This window comes from Malania oleifera, chromosome 11, assembly GCF_029873635.1.
Source record: "Malania oleifera isolate guangnan ecotype guangnan chromosome 11, ASM2987363v1, whole genome shotgun sequence".
NCBI lineage: Eukaryota > Viridiplantae > Streptophyta > Magnoliopsida > Santalales > Ximeniaceae > Malania > Malania oleifera.
Genome location: NC_080427.1, coordinates 24,309,516 through 24,327,433, shown reverse-complemented (window position 1 = coordinate 24,327,433; position 17,918 = coordinate 24,309,516). Strand labels below are relative to the sequence as shown.

At 37.1% G+C, this 17,918-nt stretch overlaps 2 long non-coding RNA genes and 1 pseudogene across 2 annotated transcripts; 2 read left to right on the top strand and 1 right to left on the bottom strand.

Moving 5' to 3' along the window:
* Positions 1-17,918, top strand: part of LOC131168611 (histidine--tRNA ligase, chloroplastic/mitochondrial-like) — a 32,463-nt pseudogene that overhangs the window by 11,095 nt on the left and 3,450 nt on the right.
* LOC131168613 (uncharacterized) lies at positions 3,631-6,551 on the top strand. Its single transcript, XR_009140360.1, has 2 exons — positions 3,631-3,716; positions 6,280-6,551. It is a non-coding gene; the product is annotated as an uncharacterized LOC131168613 (long non-coding RNA).
* LOC131168612 (uncharacterized) lies at positions 11,506-13,997 on the bottom strand. The gene is made up of 2 exons (XR_009140359.1): positions 12,256-13,997; positions 11,506-12,070 (listed from the first exon to the last, which is right to left on the bottom strand). It is a non-coding gene; the product is annotated as an uncharacterized LOC131168612 (long non-coding RNA).

Genomic DNA, 17,918 nt, shown 5'->3' with positions numbered 1-17,918 from the left:
TTGAATTTGGTATTTTAGATTGAGTCTCAAGGCGTTTTAGGCTTGCCTTGCCTTGACGCGAGCCTCAATTGAGCCTTTTAAAACACTGGCTCGTACTCTTAATCTACAAAGGAACAAACAGCAGATTAGATTGAAAAAGCCAAGCAACTTCCAAGCCAATTCCTGAAGGACAATAATGTGCTTGAAGTTGAGGGAGTTAGTTAGCATTGTTCTTTAGCAGTTTAGCAAAACATTTTCAGGAGAATCAGCGTAATTGAGTAGAACTTGTTTTCCTTTGTTTTGGTTTTTCCTTCCTTTACCCTTATATTTTTTGCATTGCTTGGAGTCTAGCTTGTAGCTATTATCATTCATAAGGCACTTCCTTGTAGCGCCATTGCATAAGAGTATTCATTCATTGTTGACTTTCAACAAGTGAATATAAAAAATCTTCTGTCATTTCTTACTTTTGACTGTCTCTGTGTGTGTGTGGGTGTGTGGCAGATAACAAAGAAAATTTATGAGAAGTTCAAGATTAGACAAAAATTGAGTCCACATAAGATATGCCCCTATCAAAAATAAAATTAAGACTCAATTACTGAAATCAAGGTTCTGTACATGAATTTAAAAAAAAAAAAGTTAGATGTCCACTTAAATAATAACTTGATTGTTGTAGAATTTCTGAAGAAGAGGAATAAGAATCAGAATCATCAAGTCTTTTAAAATTGGAAATTGTGTCCAGTATGATCAAGTCTCATGTCTAAAATAAAGCAACTTGCACTTATCTCTGTTTTCCAACTCCTGCAATATTACACTACCTTCTTTTAATGTGTTCCTTTGCATGTGAATGTGACTTTGTGCCTTCACTTCACCCCTTTGAGAACTATAATCATCATTGTCCCTTTTCTCTTGACCTCTATTAGAATTATTATATTTATTTTTAGTAGCATTTTTTTTTGGGAAATTGGATACTTTTAAAGTTTGATTCTTTATCCCCATTATATTTGCAGGTTCTACAAGAAGTGCTGAGGTGTCACTCCATTCCAGAAAATTTATTTGGCAAAGTTTGCATCACCATAGATAAGGTTTGCTACAAAAGTTCTTTTTCTGTGATTATATGTTGTCCTCTTTTTGCTTACATCCTTGTATACCCCTGGAGTTTTCAGCCTTTTGCAAATGGATCTCTTTCTTGTTTCTTGTGGGTTGCTATTAATCACCTTTTGGAGGCAAATCTTCTTGGATTTAGAAGTTTTTTCCCATAAACCTGTTTACTGCTTGTCAAAGATGTTATAGGAATGCGTCAAAAATGTAGTAAGACGGTCAAGAATGTAGTAGGACTGCAAAAGTTTACTAGATTGTTGCCCATAGCATCGTGGAGTGGGACCCTTTCCTGCTTTCTGTTTGTAACTTTGTTTGGGACTGATATTTGATCAAAACAATTAGCTGCAATATGGTAAGGTATCTGACTTTCTCAACTTTTCTCTTTTTCTGCCGTTGACAGTTTCAAAGCAATCTCAAATCTGGATGAAGCTTGTCCTTTCAACTGTTCTTTCCTCAGACTCCTAATGAAGAACATTTATTTTTTCCTTCCTGAAAATTTTCCAATTTCCAGTGAACTCAATTTGCATATGAGGCAGTTTCTGTATGTTGAAGCAGCAACTTATGCAAGAATTTAATAATGACGGAGATAGAAGAGTGATGGGAAAAATTGTTGATTAAAAATTGTTGGGGTTTGTCTTATTAATGACGATGATAGAAGAGTCCTTGGGTGGTTGGATTGAATATCTTATGCCACACAAGCTTTTTGAAGCCTTCAACAAATGTATGCTTCTCAGTCGAAAGCATGGATTAGTAATATTGATTCAACTTGCTTATGGTGTCAAAAGGTGAATTAATTATGCAGGAGTATATTGATTCAACAAATGTATGTGGTTCTATTGTTTTCCTGTGGATGATTGTGCTTGTGATGTAGTGCTAGTTTTGAATCGAAGATGACTCTGCAAAAGGACCAAACCTGAAGGGATCGTTGATGATAAATGTTACTTTGTTAATAATTGCATGGGAATTGGCATTCTAAACAACTCCATTTTGGCTTTTGGATGCAGCGATGCACAAATGTAACCAGAAAATCATATATAACAAAAGACTGAAAGCAAGCTGCTGTGCTATGTTTATCTTGGAAGCTTTATTCAACATGGAAATATGGAGTCCAAACAGAGGACATCCAACTTATGTTGTCTATGCTTGAAAAATTTTATGAGAAAGATTTGGTTTGTTTGGCTGAATACAACATAAAACAAGCAGTGATAAGAAAAATTCTTGAAGTTCAAATGTGAAATAAATTGGCTTTTGTACTATGCATTAAACTATTATGCAGTGATCTATGGAGAGCTTAAGACTAAGGAAAAGTCTGTGAGTGAAAGGAATGTGGCCATTGTCCAATTCCGTAATTGTTGTGTGGCATCTGTTCATTTTGACCAATCAACCACATTGTTCAATTGTATACCTTTTCTTCCAGTAAGTGAAAATAAGAAAAAGAAAGATTACCAAAAGAAAGATTACCACTGCAGGTGTAGCAATTAGCATAATGAGAAGAAGTAAGAGTGACAGAACTACTGCAGGAAAGAGGTCTCGGTATGGCATAATGGATCACAACGAATTTGATGATTTGTTTACATGGGCACAAAAAGTTTGTGGTATTTGTGATCCTATGTCTATGACATTTTCTCTGCTTCGCTTCGTCTAAGAAAAAATTATTTCTTTCGTTTCAAAGGGAGCGAGAGATTGTAAATAGAGATCAGGCATTGGGAGGCTAATCATTTTATTGTGATCACCAATGGCCTGCAGGTAGATTATGCATGCTACATTTCTAGTGGGAATTTTTTGGCTCTAGGGGAATTTCATTTAATTTTTGCGACTGGCTTTTGGGTTTGGGTAGTTCAGTTTTACTTTTAGACAAGTTTTTATTATCCACTGAAAGGAGAAAGCAATCTGCACATCTTTGTTGTCTCAAAAGAAATCTTTACACAGAATATCCTAAACTTTAAAACAGTAATCTTATTTTTTTGTTTTGTTTTGTTTTTTTTTTTTTTGCCTCTAAAATGTTGTGTTGGTATTAATTTGATCTTGACTTTATTTCCCTAATTGTCGCATTTTCTTGAAATAGTGGGAATTTACATAGTAAAATCTAATTTCCGAAATTTTTAATTGAAAAATATTATAAACGGATCATTAAGTATAAAATTTCAAAGTCCTAGAATTTGTTTGTTATCAAATATAAATTTTTTTGTACTTTTTCAATGCAGCTATACTGCTTTGAGGATCGTGGAAATCGTCGTGTTGCATTAAGGCCCAAACTCACTCATTCTTTGGCAAGGCTTGTTATACTGAAAGGGTACTGAAATTCTGATCCTTTGGGATTTAGCCCCTCCCACCTTTTTAATAGTTTAGGTAGCTTCTTGTGTAGATTTATTCTTTGTTCTTTGTTCTCTTTGCTTTTCTGATTAAAATTGTAACGCTGAAAGATTTTTGTTCATTTATTTATTCATTATGATTTTTGTATCCAGGTACAGATGCCAGAATTTGATCTCCAAGTTTTTTTTCTGTTCAAAAAATCTGTATCCCTGCCATTGAAATGGTTTGCTGTTGGGCAGTGTTGGCGTTATGGGAGAATGACGAGGGGAAGGCGTCATGAGCACTACCTGTGGAACCTTGATATTATTGGTGTGCCTGAAGTCGCGGTGGGTAGCTTCCAGCCTCTGCGTGTTTGCGAATGATTTTGCTACATGTTTTTCGTATGATTTTTTTTAGCAGAGAAAATTTAATATTAATGGGCACCAAGGATTGCCCCAAAGACGAAGAGGGATTACAAAGAAATAATTTCAATAAAATTATGGTAGTTTTATCATTGACAAAATGCTGACATTAACCCCCTCCACAAAAATATAAGAAAATATTTGTTATAAGCCACTTGAAAGATCTTTCCCTTCCTTCTTTGATTTCTTTCCTTCCACACAGGCAAAAAAATTGTAAAGGGGATTAATTCAGCAGTGCATTTACTTACTCTGACAGCCTGAGCACACCTCCCACAATAGAATCTGTTCCTGTTCATTTGATCCACACTGTGTTTAGAGCCCAGTTCCAGAGACTCCTTGTCCTACTAGACTCTACAAGGAGGTGGTGCAGAGTCTCTACTTTACTTTTGAACAGAAAACATTTATTCGCCAAAGCTATTCCCCTTCTTTGCGGGTTATCCAGTGTCAAATTCTTCTCGCTGGCTCTGAATCAGACGTTGCATGGTCTTAATTTGATTTGAATACAATCCATATATAGAAATGCAAATTTGTTTGCAGATCTACATAAAAGTTATTGGTTGACGCCTTGAAGATTTTCAGAACCATTTTGAACTTCAAAGTTTGAGTCGTTCTTAAATTTGCAAATTCTTCTTTGACTTTTTTGGAATTTGGATGGAGCTCAGACTTACTTCGAAATTACTTGTGCCAAAGAGAGTCCGGTTCTAAACAAAAACGCTGTAAGCACTTCCCCACCAAGGAAATGCTTTTAGACATTGAAATCTCCCTCCCTTTTATGTCTGCATCATCTACTCACTGTCTCCCAACGTACAAGATGATTTTCCCCCTTTCTCCCTCACTTGACTATAAAAAATCCATCATCAACTTCTGAGCTTTACACACCATCATGCAGGCGTCCTAAATAATGACAAATAATACAACGGAATAGAAAACAGCCAAGCTTGAATACAAGTAACATGACCCCCTAACGTAAAAAACTCTCTTCTACCCATCTAACCACCTAGAAAGTCTTGCATAAGTTGGGTCCAAGAAGAAAATGCAGTAGGATTATTATGATCTAAGGGAACACCAAAGTTTATAATTTCTACGATAGAAAAAACAAAAAGAAATATGTTACTCTATGCCAAATCCCACAATTCCACTCTTGGAAAAATTGATTCTCAATCCCGAGACTTTCTTAGAAATTTGTAACATGTTTAACACATTAGAAAAGCTGCTCACATTCTTCGAGGAGAAAAGAACAGTATCATTCACTATTGTGGTTGATGCATTAAGTAAATGATTGGGAGAGGAATTGATAGAGATCTCATTGAGAGGACCAAGGTGGGTCATGAGGATTTGCGTTAAACATTGAAGCTTTAAACCAAGATTTGGGCTCTCCATTCACCAATACCAAAAAACCACATAAAAGATGATTGTAATCCATGTCCTCCACCACATTCCAAAGCCATTCCTCTGCATGACCGTTTCCTAAAGCTCCAAAATGGTCATAAAATTTTTTGAAATCTAATTCAAAACGATGCCTTTTCTCCTTCTAACAACCTATTCCACTACCTAGTTCACCACCAAAACCACATGTATGATTTGACAATTAACAACAGAGGACCTTGATTTTGGGAAATCCTGCTCATCAATAAACTAGCTAATATCTTAGGAAGAACTTTGATCAAAATTTTATAGTTCATACGCACTTCTCACCAAACTAATGAGTTGCGAGGGAGCACCTGTGGGTTTCCTTATATTTTCAACCTGTTTAGAAGCATCCTTTGACACCACCTGCATGTGATTTGCATCTTTTTTTTCCATGTATATTGTTGATCAGTATATGATTTTTTATTTCAATGGTCCATTGAAGATAGATTAACAATCTCGACCAGTAGTTTGGTTGGACTCTATGATGTTAATAGCTTATATATGGTAGCTTTGCCTTAAAATTTATTTGCAAATTGAGTTTTACAATGTGCAGCGTAACAAATGTACCTTTTCCTCAATATTAGCTGTGTCATTGCATTGAATATGATACCTGTGGCCATGCATTGCTTCCTTGGTTTATTCATTTTTGTATTGAACTTTAACAAACATTTCTTGGTTCAGTTATATGACTGAGTTTCTCTCTCTCTCTCTGCCTTCTTGGCTGGTTTTTCTTTCTTTCTTTCTTCTCCTTTTTTTTTTTTTTTTATGTTTTTTGTTTTTTGCTTTTTTTTTTTTTTGGGTTCACAGTTGCTCAAAGATAGGGGACTTCTGCCTGAACTCAGCCTGGAAGTTGAGAACATTGTGTGTTCATTGGATCCTCATCTTCAAGGAGCAGCAGCTGCAGCTGCTACAATACTTGGGGAAAAGGGAAAAACTGTTGATCTTGTTTTAGAGAGCAAACCACTTAAAAGGGATATAAGTCTCTCTATTTATAGGTTTCTCGGCCAGCTTATTAGTTTCTGATATGCTGTAACTGCATGTATCCTTTTAAATCTTTTTTTTAATGGTGTTCAAACAGGCATCACAGATAAATGCACGCAGGCTGATATTGGTGGGAAGTTCAGAGTGGCAAAGAGGTATGGTTGGTGTAAAAATCCTCTCCTCCGATGAACAATATGAGATCAAACTTGATGAACTGGAGTGATAGATTTGGCTGTTTTAGAGGCTTGTAGTTTGTATATTATTCTTGATGAACTAAAATATTTTCTGGTTTGTTTACATCCCATCTTTTATTTATTGCTTATGTTTTTTTCTCATAGAGATGTTGGCAATATAAAATCAAAACTTCCATAGATCTTGTAAGTGCTAGCTCACACGATCAAGATGTTCCATATTTCCATTCAGCTTCAATCAATACAACCTTTGCTAGTCTCATTCGGTTCTTCATATTCCATTAGACATGTTTTTACAGGCAGGTAAGTGTGAACAGAAAACTATGTAGACAGGTTGGACCTCTTTCAATTTCCAAATGAAATATAAATTTGTTTTGGGTTCTTGATGCATGTCTCTTATGAGAAGCTAGATTGACAGTTTTTTTAAGTGGTCTTATTTTCCTCAAATGCATTTTGCTCTGTACTGTACAATGGTTCCTTAATTGGTCCTAGTCTTTGCTTTGCTTGACCATTTGTTTGCACTAAACAGTGTTTTGCCTTTTGTATAGTATTCATTTAAGCATAAAAATGATGATTAATGTAATATTTTTACAGTGAATGTCTATGAAGTGGCCCCTGGATCCGCTTTAATTGTATGCAGTTTTGCTGCAAATGCTGCGCCTTAAGTTTCTGTGGTTTAAACACATGCAGCTATCAATTTTTAAACCAATGGCTGAAATAAGCGAATAAAAAATGCTTAAAGAGAAAGGTGCTGGGCAGTTTTGGCAGCTTAGTGTTTTTGTTATCTCTTCCTTCTCGATGGTAGATGTTCGATAGGTAGTGACTGGGTGAGCTTTGCTAACATGAAATGTTGAGGTGGATGAGTAGGAGGGATGGAATTGGAAATGAACTTATTATTAAGTTCAAAGTAATAGTGGCCCAATTAGAGAAACTGTCTATGACAGTGTGTCATCTGCATTGAAAACTTAAACCAATGTTTGTACTACGAAGCACCGGAATTCCCCAATAACAATTTCTTTATGATGCAAAATGTTTGGTATTCATAAACAAAATATACATAGCCAATTGGTGGGAACATGATGCCTAACCCAACAACAGCAAAGCCTTAAGTCCTGTTGAGTGGGATTGAACATAAATCCATCTTATTAATTTCACACGGTCCAAGGGCTAGGGCAATAATCTTTTGGAAGTCAGAGTTGTATCAAAATCAAATCCTTGTTGCCCCAGTACCCCACCTATAGCATTTTATGTTTACTACATTATTAGTTTTTGAGTGTTACTTTGATGTAAAAGTCAGAGACTAGAGGTCAAGGTTTTTTTCCCTCTTTCTTTTTTCCCTGTGTATTTTTTTTTTCTAATTTTAAAAGTGACATTGTGATGACTGAAGAGTATATGATTGGGGTTAGTTCTTCCCCTACCCTTAGGCTGAACATCTTAAAGGTTGCACCATGGTTGGCTGTGCTCCAGCTTTCCGAAAGGCCCTTTTATACCCTCGGAAATTCAAGGTCTCTAGGAAGTCTAGCTTTGGAGGTAGGAAGAATTGGAGTCTTGGAAATTTATGAGATCCATATGGCTATATTCAATGTTGCTATGGCAAAACTTGGCCTGTTTCTGAATACCCCTGGAAGTTCACATAAATTCAATTAATCTTGTTTGAGTTTTGTGTTAGGGTCACTCAAAAGTTGGAAAACCTATTCTTATTTGTTGTTTGCTTCGTCTCTTTGCTAGTTTCTATCAAAGCATTGGCGGAGAGACTGCATTAGTTCAATGGATTCTTGTCAACATTTGAAGTTTCTACTTTGCTTGAGATAATGTTTTCCATGCCATCAATAGAGGCGGTCAAGAAACCTAATGAGCATAGCAGTTTTAATTACTAGACACTGATTGGTTTGCTTTCTGTATAATTATATAATGTCTTATACACAAATCTATGTTGTATTGCTGGGATTAGTTTAATATTCAGGAAGTTGAGCTGGACATATTTTTTGCTTAATTGTCCTGAATACACAACGCACATGTGTCAATATTTAACTAGTACACTTAAAAGCATACAAGCTACTGTTCACCCGTTGATGAACCCATCCTACTTGCTGTCATTGTGGCTTCATTTTTATTTTGGGTCTCTTCCACTTTAGTTTGGTACAAATATTCCCACACACCTGAATTCTACAACAGAACAGGCCCCAACTCTGAGTAAAAATGATTTTTTTCTGAAGTGCGTGTTGCATATTGCTGTGTGCAACAGAAACATTCCAAATATCAGTTCCAAGACATGGATCCTTTTTGTTAGATGACAAACCAAATTACATGTTAGATAAATCCCAAGTCCAGACCTACAGCACCAACCCCTCCACTATCAACTCCGGCTCGTGTCTTTGATGCGCTGAAACCCAAACTCCGATTCCCCATTCCCCCAATCGGTCCCAACATTCCCCACTATGAACCTCCACACAATTATACCAACGATTCCAATTCCAATTCCACCCAAAATGAGGCAAACATTTTCCAATGGTTGAATTCCCAGCCTAAAGACTCTGTCTTGTGCATCTCATTGGGGAGCTTTCTCTCGGTGTCTGATGTTGAACTAGAACAAATCGCAGTAGGGTTGCGAGATGTCCCACATCGGAAATATTACACTAGTTTTGCTTCTTCTTTTACGTGATCATCCAAGGTGAAACTCGTCTCCTCGGACATATTTGAAAACATGGAACGATGCAGGCAGATTATGACCCCTGCCCAAGGTTGATGTGCGAATGGGTCCAAATTTTTTTCCCTTCCTCTGTGCTCCCTCCTTTGAAAGATCTACGACTATGTTTTTCTTTTTTTCTGCTTTTTTGTACTTTTTTCATCAATTGATTGCATCGTGCTTCCCCTTTGAAAGATCACTCTCCGACTATATTTTTATTTTTTTGGGTATTTTTGAATGTGATGCAATTATTGAGCGGGTTGCTTTTTCCTTTCTCTATAGTTTAGTAGCCTAATGATTTGTATCTTACGTGTTTGATGAAATGCTTGTGATAGCCCTTTCATCCGCATGTCATTTACAAAGCGGAATACAGTTCTAGGCATGCATTGCACTGATTTGATGCTGCATTTTTAGTGGCAAATTATGTGGACTTTATAGGATTTTTATCCCTTGCCCGAAGATTGTTGTTGTGGGAATCCATATGCGAAGAAGCTGGCATTTCTTTGTATAAATGAAAAGGAAACTGATCGATTGACTCCCACTTGCAGCTTTGATTGTGTAGACTCTTGTTTGTTTCTACTTGACTGATTTATGGCAAAGTGATATATTCTTTGTTTTGTTTTTTTTTGTTTCTGTTTTGTTTTTTGTTTTGAATTGGAAAGAGTTATGATTAATATCTCCTTTGCTTTTAAGGATGAGCCCTAATTATACCATATCTCAATTGTAATTTTATATTTGAATTTCAATGAAGTTGGTTTTTATTCTTTGTTTGGTTTATTAGAAAAGGAGGAAAATAGAAAGAAGCTTACTTTTTCCAGAAAGGAAATGAGGCATTTATATATTCTTGGAGATTTGATTTTTTAGCTTTTAACACTTCCTAAATTTACTTAAATTCAAATTTAGGGTTTGAAAGTTATGCTTCTAAAATTACATTACTAAGTTTCTTCCATTTTCTTTGTCCAAATTTTTGCGTAAGAGAGAGAGCGACACCTTCACATAGGGATTAAATGACGTCATTTTGGAGAGAACAACAGAGAGACCGTCCAACCATTAGCTGCACCAATCCATTGCGCCACACCCTAGCGCTACAGCCATGGTTGCTGGCGCTTCTCTCCTTATCCTTCACCCTTGCCTAAGGCCTTCCCTCGCTGCCGTTCATCGGTCCCACCATCGATTAGATGAATGCATTAATCATTATTTTTTCAATTTTGTGTATACAAATTTTATTTATTTTTATATATGTTGCAACAATTTATTGACAATCTATGAGAATATTTATGGTAGTCTTTTTATGTGCATGTATTTATTCCAAAATTAGTATGGTTCATGTACAATTCATGTGCCATAAGCGTTATTGTAAGCCTTATACCAGTATATGTAATCATTTATTTTTTTAATAAAATAGTACTCAAAATAGAGTAAAAATTTATATGAGTAGTATGTAAAATTACAAAGATTTTTTTTAAAAAAATTGTTCTATTCTATTGTGCCAAACAAAAGTCATTGACATTAAGTCAAACCTAACCCTTATTTTAATGCTCGTCATTTATTTTTCTATTTCCTTTGGAACTAAAGAAAACTGAACTTGTACTTATACGATGCCTAATGTTTTAGATTTCACGTCAGTCAAGCATCGAGGAGGTCCTATTGATCATATTGGGATGGAGTTGGCTTCAAGCCCACCTTGGATGTATTGTTGTGTAAGGGAATCTTACATTGAGGTATGTTTCACTCTGATGAGGTCAATCGTGGTCATGTGAAGATGGAGTAGACTTCAATCCTAGCGAGATACTGTTTTGGATGTTAATTTGATTTAGAATTGGACCAATGGTACACCTAGTTTCGTTCATAACTTCTATAAGCAAATTAAAAATGTCAATGATTCATTCAACCATATTCTTCCTCAATTTGGTATTTGTTTAATTATTTTTATTTGTTTTCTTTTTTTAGGATAAAAGACATTTATGATGAAACAAAGCAAATAGGAAGCTACTTTGAAGTTTCAAATATCTCACAAGTTTATTTAGGCATTTAACATTCTAGACACTTATGGTCTTTGTTAAATTACCATTATAGACACCTTAATTTTTATCAGGTCATTTTAAGAGATTCTAAGTTAAAATTTTGAAGTTTCGGGTTTGTGCCGATTGATTAGCAGTTCCTGAATCCTTGAGTTGATAGATAGAAGTGAATATTACTTAACAATATCCCAAGTGTACCTAACCAACTCATTCTAAAGTCATACCATTGAAAATTGTAATAAGGTCAGGAATTGCTAAATTGCCTTGCCAAAATTGATTGTTTGAATTTTTATTTCAATTTCGTGTTGGGAGCCCTAAGATTACCCATTTGATCATAGTCTTAAATGCCAAATTACCTTGAGGCCAGTTTGTGGAACCTGAGAGGTGATTAGTTGAAAGCTATTTTTGAAGTTTAATACACAAGCTTTGATGTGGAAAAATGCACTTTATTAGATTAAAAAAAAAGGGCACATGACTTAAGTGGGATTACAGAGGGAGTTGGCAAACTGCTTCGCCAATACATATTGGGAAAAACAAAAAAAATGTGCATGCAGGAAGAGATTACAAACTAAAAGAAATACAGGGAAATACCAAATTCATACAGGGAGATGAAAGAAATACAGGGAAATACCAAACTCTTACGGGAAAGGAAATACATACAGGAAAATACCAAATACAGGGAAAGAAAATGCAGAATATTACAAAATACAAGGAAAATCTTTTTTTTTTTTCAAAAAAAAAAAAAAAAAAAAGGGAGCAAAACCAATCTTTGGCTGCTAACTGGAATAGTTGGAACGTCCATGAAGCCCCTTGTTCACCTAAAAACAAATAAAGAGAAGAGATTCAGTTTGTTAGAGGCTAACTGAAACTTCAGAAAAATAAATAAAAAGGAAAAGCATGCGCAGAAGGAATTTGGTTATGATATTCCCTCTCGGGAATAAAGGAACTGCTCTCTGGTTCCCGTGAGAGGGCGTCTGGGCGCTAAGTGAGCTGCACAGAAAAAAAAAGGGGGGGTATTAGAGAGAGCTCTGTAAAGAGATGGAGGCAATTAGAAAGCAACACATTGTTAGAGAAAAGAAAAAAACATTAGAGAGAATCCAGAAAAGAGGGAGAGCATTAGAGAGAAAAGTTAGCACAAAGCGATTGAAAAAGCAGAGAGCAGTTAGAGGAGGTACAGAGAGTAATTATCAGCAAGGTAGAATCGGGAAGATTGAGAAGCCATTCTCAGACTAACTGCAATAGCTGCAGTGATCCCCCGAGCTCAGAAGCAGAGCCAAGTGGTCCATTCTGAACAGCCCTAACCATGGGAAAAGAAGAACGGAGGAGAGGAAAGGGAAAGGTAAAACTTAAAGCCCTCTACCCTGTCTCTACCATCTACATGATGCCCTGTGTATGCTAACATGGATGCAGGTACCCACATCTCAGCCTCAGATTCGCATTTGAATCAGAGTTGAGGCACCAAGTGTCCCAAACCAGAACCCCGAACTGGGGTTCAAATCCCCTGACTCGAACCCAAACCCGAATTGGGGTTTGAACCTTTGAAACAAACCCCCGAATCAGAGACCTGAGTCCCTACCGAACCCGAACCTGCACCCGAACTTGGGTCAAGCCCTTTAGACTGAATCCCAACTTTCCATCTGAATCACCCAAACCCCAGGCCCAGTTTAGCGTCCGAACCCCAAACCTAGGTTTAAATTCCAAACCCTAGGCCCGTGTTTAATCGTAAAACCCTAGGCCCCATTTAAATTCCAAACCCCAGGCCCATGTTTAATTTTAAAGCCCCAGGCTTGTTTTCTAAATTAACCCTGTGCCCATTTTAAAAATAAAGCCCTGAGGCCCGTTTTAGAAATTAACCATGGGCTCGTTTTAAAAATTAACCATGGGCCCATTTTAAAAATTAACCCTGGGCCTGTTTTCAAATTAACCCAATGCCCGCTTTTAAAAAATTTTAATGCTGGGCCCATTTCTAAATCAACCCAAAGCCCACCTGTGTCAAACTCACTCGGGTTTACCCGAGTCAACACGCCCCAGGGGTTTGACTCACACGAGTCAACCCAGGTTTGACCCATTGGGTTGAGACAAGGTAAGTCGTCTTCGACCCTAATATTGCAACCAAACCCTTAACTAATCTGAGACCCATGATCATCAAAACAACCACATACAGATCACAAATAACATCACACTCAAAGATCATACACATAAAAAATATAATTTTTTTTAAAAAATAAAATAGGAACTTATCTTTTCCTGGTGACCATTTTGGAAGTCGAAAGAGCTTCCCTGAGGTTTATGTGGACCCTCTGTTTCGAAACACCCCCGGGTGTTCGCTGATGCACCATAGTCTCACTGAAGGACCCCAAAGTGATGGATCTGACCTTGAGGGTTTGAGATCTCAGTGAAGCGACCTGTTCGAAGTTAGGGCTTTTGGGACTTCCTCTTTGGAGAAAGTGTTGAGGAGAGTTGAGAAAGGGAAGTAGGAAGCTAGGGTATTCTGTTTGCGAGAGGGAACTGAGACGAGGTAGGGTTTAGAGTTGCAGGAAACCCTAGGGTTTCAGAATGGTGTTGCTCGAGAGCAGAAAAGGGGTTTGACGGTGGAGGTTACGGAGAGGTATGAAACCGTAAGGTTTCATGAGTTGCAGAGCTGGGGAAGAGAACTGAAGTTTGAGAAGAGACACAGAGAGAGAGAGAGAAGAGATGAGTGGGGGGGTTTTGCAGGTAGAACTAGGTCTCTCAGAGGTTTTTGATCAGAGAAGCGAGAATGAGACTCAGGAGTAACTAGGGTTTCATTTGGGAGGGGTTACAGAGAGGAAGCAGAGAGGGAGAAGAGAAGGAAGAGAGGAAGCAGAGAGGAAGAAAAGAGGGGAGAGAGTAGAGAGAGAGAGAGCTTCGTGAGGGAGATTGGAAAAATGAGGAAAAAATAGAAAAGTAGGTTTAAATATGTAGCGCCCCGAACCCGGAGGGCCCGGAGAGCTACTTTGGTGTACTTGTTCTTGTGATAATCTCTGATACCATAACTGTAATGTTAGCGACCTGAACCCAACCAAAGGTCCCCGGTGCCTCTGTTCATACACTCAACATAATACATATGGCGGAAGATAATCAAACCTCGAATTACATTACCAGAGTTCTACACCATCCCAGTTATACATACGTATCTCCATGTCATATATTACATCCCAAAATAAACAAAATACAATAGTCTAGTATCTCACAAACAATTACAGTAACCACGAAAATCTAACTCCAACCTTTTAGCACGCTAGGCTCAATTACATGTAGGACCTAAAATATGAGTTGGATATTGGGGTGAGCCACTTCTCAGTAAGGTGGATTAGGTTATCATCAGTGTGTGGCTAACATGAGTTTTAGTGTGAACAAATACATTCATTTGTTTAACTGTAAGGGAAATAGTGTTTGAAAACAATACTTACACCTATATCATTAAAAATACATAATTTCCTTACACAACATAGTTCGACTCAATATAGCCCATTTTACTTAAATTACATATATGACTAGAGAACCTTCCTTATTGGGCCATCATAAACATCATGTATAAACTCCCATGATCGGGTTGTGCAGTCCGAAGACTGGACCTAGCTTGGCTGATCGACCAAAGTTAAGCCAAAATTCCTTGTCTGTAGTACGATTTTCCTACCGCAGCCTGGTCCGGACTCTAGGGACAGCCCATAACACTTCGCAGGCCAAATCGACTTCCATTACCAACATTTCGTAGTACAGTGTGGCTGCACTAAAATATCATGCTAGCTACGGTACCGTGCTTCCATAAGAACTAGTCCCTCATGGTTCATAAATCATATATATAATTTACATAGTAAAAACTGTAACATGATCTCACATTCATAAATCAGTATAAACTGTCATGTTCTTAAACCTGTATAAAAACCTGTCATATCATAACTCGTCATAAAGCTGGCATATCATAACTCGGCATAAAACTAACATATCATAACTCCAGCATAAAACCGGCATATCATAATTCCACATTATTTTTAACATTTCCTTAGATCAGTTTAAAACCATATCCTTCACTGTATAATACCATAAAAACCAACAAGGTTTCAATATGCAATAATATTAAAAATTCTCATGCCACACAATTTGAGTGATACATCATAATATAATAAACCACCCAGGAAAAAACATACTTTGTTGAAAATAGTAGTATAATCATCTCTAGGGTTTACTTTAACTCAATTATATGATTTATAAGAAAAAGGAGATGATTTACCTACTAACTTTAATTTTTCCTAGATACGTATAACAATCGAAACCAACATTTTCATATACCCGATTCATTTAAAAATCATATAAAGTATTCTTGTAATCATATACTTCGGTTTAATCGGTCCATATTTAAAAAATAATTGACATAAACTAATCCCCTTACATTTTCCTGAAAATATGCCTAAACCGTTCAGAGGAGAAAAACCCTAGCCTTCTTAAACCGGCCGAGGAGCGAGGTCTAACAAGCCGTGAGGAGGGAGAGAGAATTAGAGAGCACGTGTGGAGAGATTCGGGCTCAAGAGAGCGTAAAAGGTTCAGTTTAGGGAAAAAGGGTGAGAGAGAATGAAACCATAGGAGAGAGGAGATAGTTAGAATTAAAATTATAATAAAATTCTAACTCATAAGCCCTCATCCCGTAGGAAACCGTCGACGGTTTGGTCACTTACCAAACCAAAATTCCCGTGTATTTGCTCTTTGCTCTCGGTTGTTTGAAACCGTTAACGGTTTCCTTGAACTTTCTGAAACCGTCGACGATTTGGTCCTATGCCAAACCAATTTCCTTCTTTTCTTTTCCTTGCTCTTTTCTTTCTCTTTTTCTTGGTTCGAGTTCCTACAAAATATCTCTGGTTTTCTGAGCCACTAGGTTACGACGCGTGGTGTGATACCCTTCATACACGCAAGGTTCTGCGTGTTTCTTTAAGAACCGTCCGATGTGTGCTTTCTTAGGACGGCGAGGATTCCTCCACATCATCGATCCATGTTTACTCATCGCTTGGCAGTAGGATCTGTACTTTCTCGGGACGGCACGGATCAAAGCCACATCATCCATCCATTGGTACCCCAGTCTCCACCGTCGGATCTCTGCCTCCCCACAACGGCTACGATGACGCCGTGTCAGAAGTCACGTTTGAGTACGCCCCTCCACTCAATCTTTGATGCGTGGAGCATTCCCTTCCACACACGAAAGGGGCTGCGTGGCTCTTTGAGAGCCCTCCGATCAGCTTCTCATGGCAGCGGGCATGATGATGCCACGTAGCCTATCCAGGTCACTTTTGACTTGGCAGTTGACCGCTAACACGTGGCCTGGCTCCTGATTTGACCCAATTCCCATTGAACCAGCCTGCCTCACCAAACCGGTCTCAAACCGGTTTTTCTTATTTTATTTATTACAGTATATTATTTAAATATTTAATAATTCACAAAAATTCAGAAAAATCACAAAAAAATTTTGAAAAAATTAGAAGAAAATTCTAGAAATATTTTTGACTCAATTTATGTTATTTTCCTTAAGTTAGTTTTTGTATCATATTATTTAATTACTCAAGAATCAGGAAAATATGGGAAAATTATAAATAAAAAAATTTGAAAATTGGAGAAAAATTAAAAAATATATTTTGAGGTCAAAGTTTTGTTTTTGTAAACATTTTGTCTCGAATGAATTCGAAACCCTCTCGAAATTCCTAAGTAGCATTTCTTAGTTAGAAAAATCTTTTAAAATTTTTAAAACTCCAGAAGTTTATTTATTTTTAAATATTTTCTCGTTTTTCGCTTCCCTATGGTTTCAAAGAAAGGGTAGGAGTTTTTTAAAGCTTCCCATGCCCATCATTATTTTAATAATTAATTTTATACATTCACGTTTTAATTATAATATAAATTACATATAAAGACTCCGTCTTGTGGGGAGCTTTCTCTCGGTGTCTGATGCTCAACTAGAGAAGATCGCAGCAGGGTTGCGAGGCGTCCCACATCGGAAATATTAGGATAGTTTTGCTTCTTCTTTTACGTGATTGTCGAGGGTGAGGATCTTCTCCTCGGAGGCATTGGTAAACTTGAAACTGTTCTGAACAAGTCCTGACTCCTGCGCAAGGTTCACGCGCGAATGGCCCCAAATTTTTTTCCCTTTCTCTGTGCTCCCCCCCATTGAAAGATGTACTACTATGTTTTTCTTTTTTTCTGCTTTTTTATATTTTTTTCATCAATTGATTGTGTCGTGTCGTGCTTCCCCTTTGAAAGATCACTCTCCGACTATGTTTTTCTTTTTTTGGGTATTTTTGAATGCGATGCAATTATTGAGCGGGTTGCTTTTTCTTTTCTCTGTAGTTTAGTAGCCTAAACGATGTGTATCTTACGTGTTTGATGAAATGCTCGTGAGAGCCCTTTCATCCGCATGCCATTTACAAAGCCGAAAACAGTTCTAGGCATGCATTGCACTGATTTGATGCTGCGTTTTAAGTGACAAATTATGTGGACTTTATAGGATTTTTATCCCTTGCCAGAAGATTGTTGTTGTGGGAATCCATATACAAAGAAGCTGGCATATTTTTTTTGCATTGCTTGGAGTCTAGTTTGTAGCTATTATCATTCATAAGGCACTTCCTTGTAGCGCCATTACATAAGAGTATTCATTCATTGTTGACTTTCAACAAGTGAATATAAAAAATCTTCTGCCATTCTTTACTTTTGACTGTCTGTGTGTGTGTGTGGGTGTACGGCCGATAACAAAGAAAATTTTTGAGAAGTTCCAGATTAGACAAAAATTGAGTCCACATACGATATGCCCCTATCAAAAATAAAAGTAAGACTCAATTAC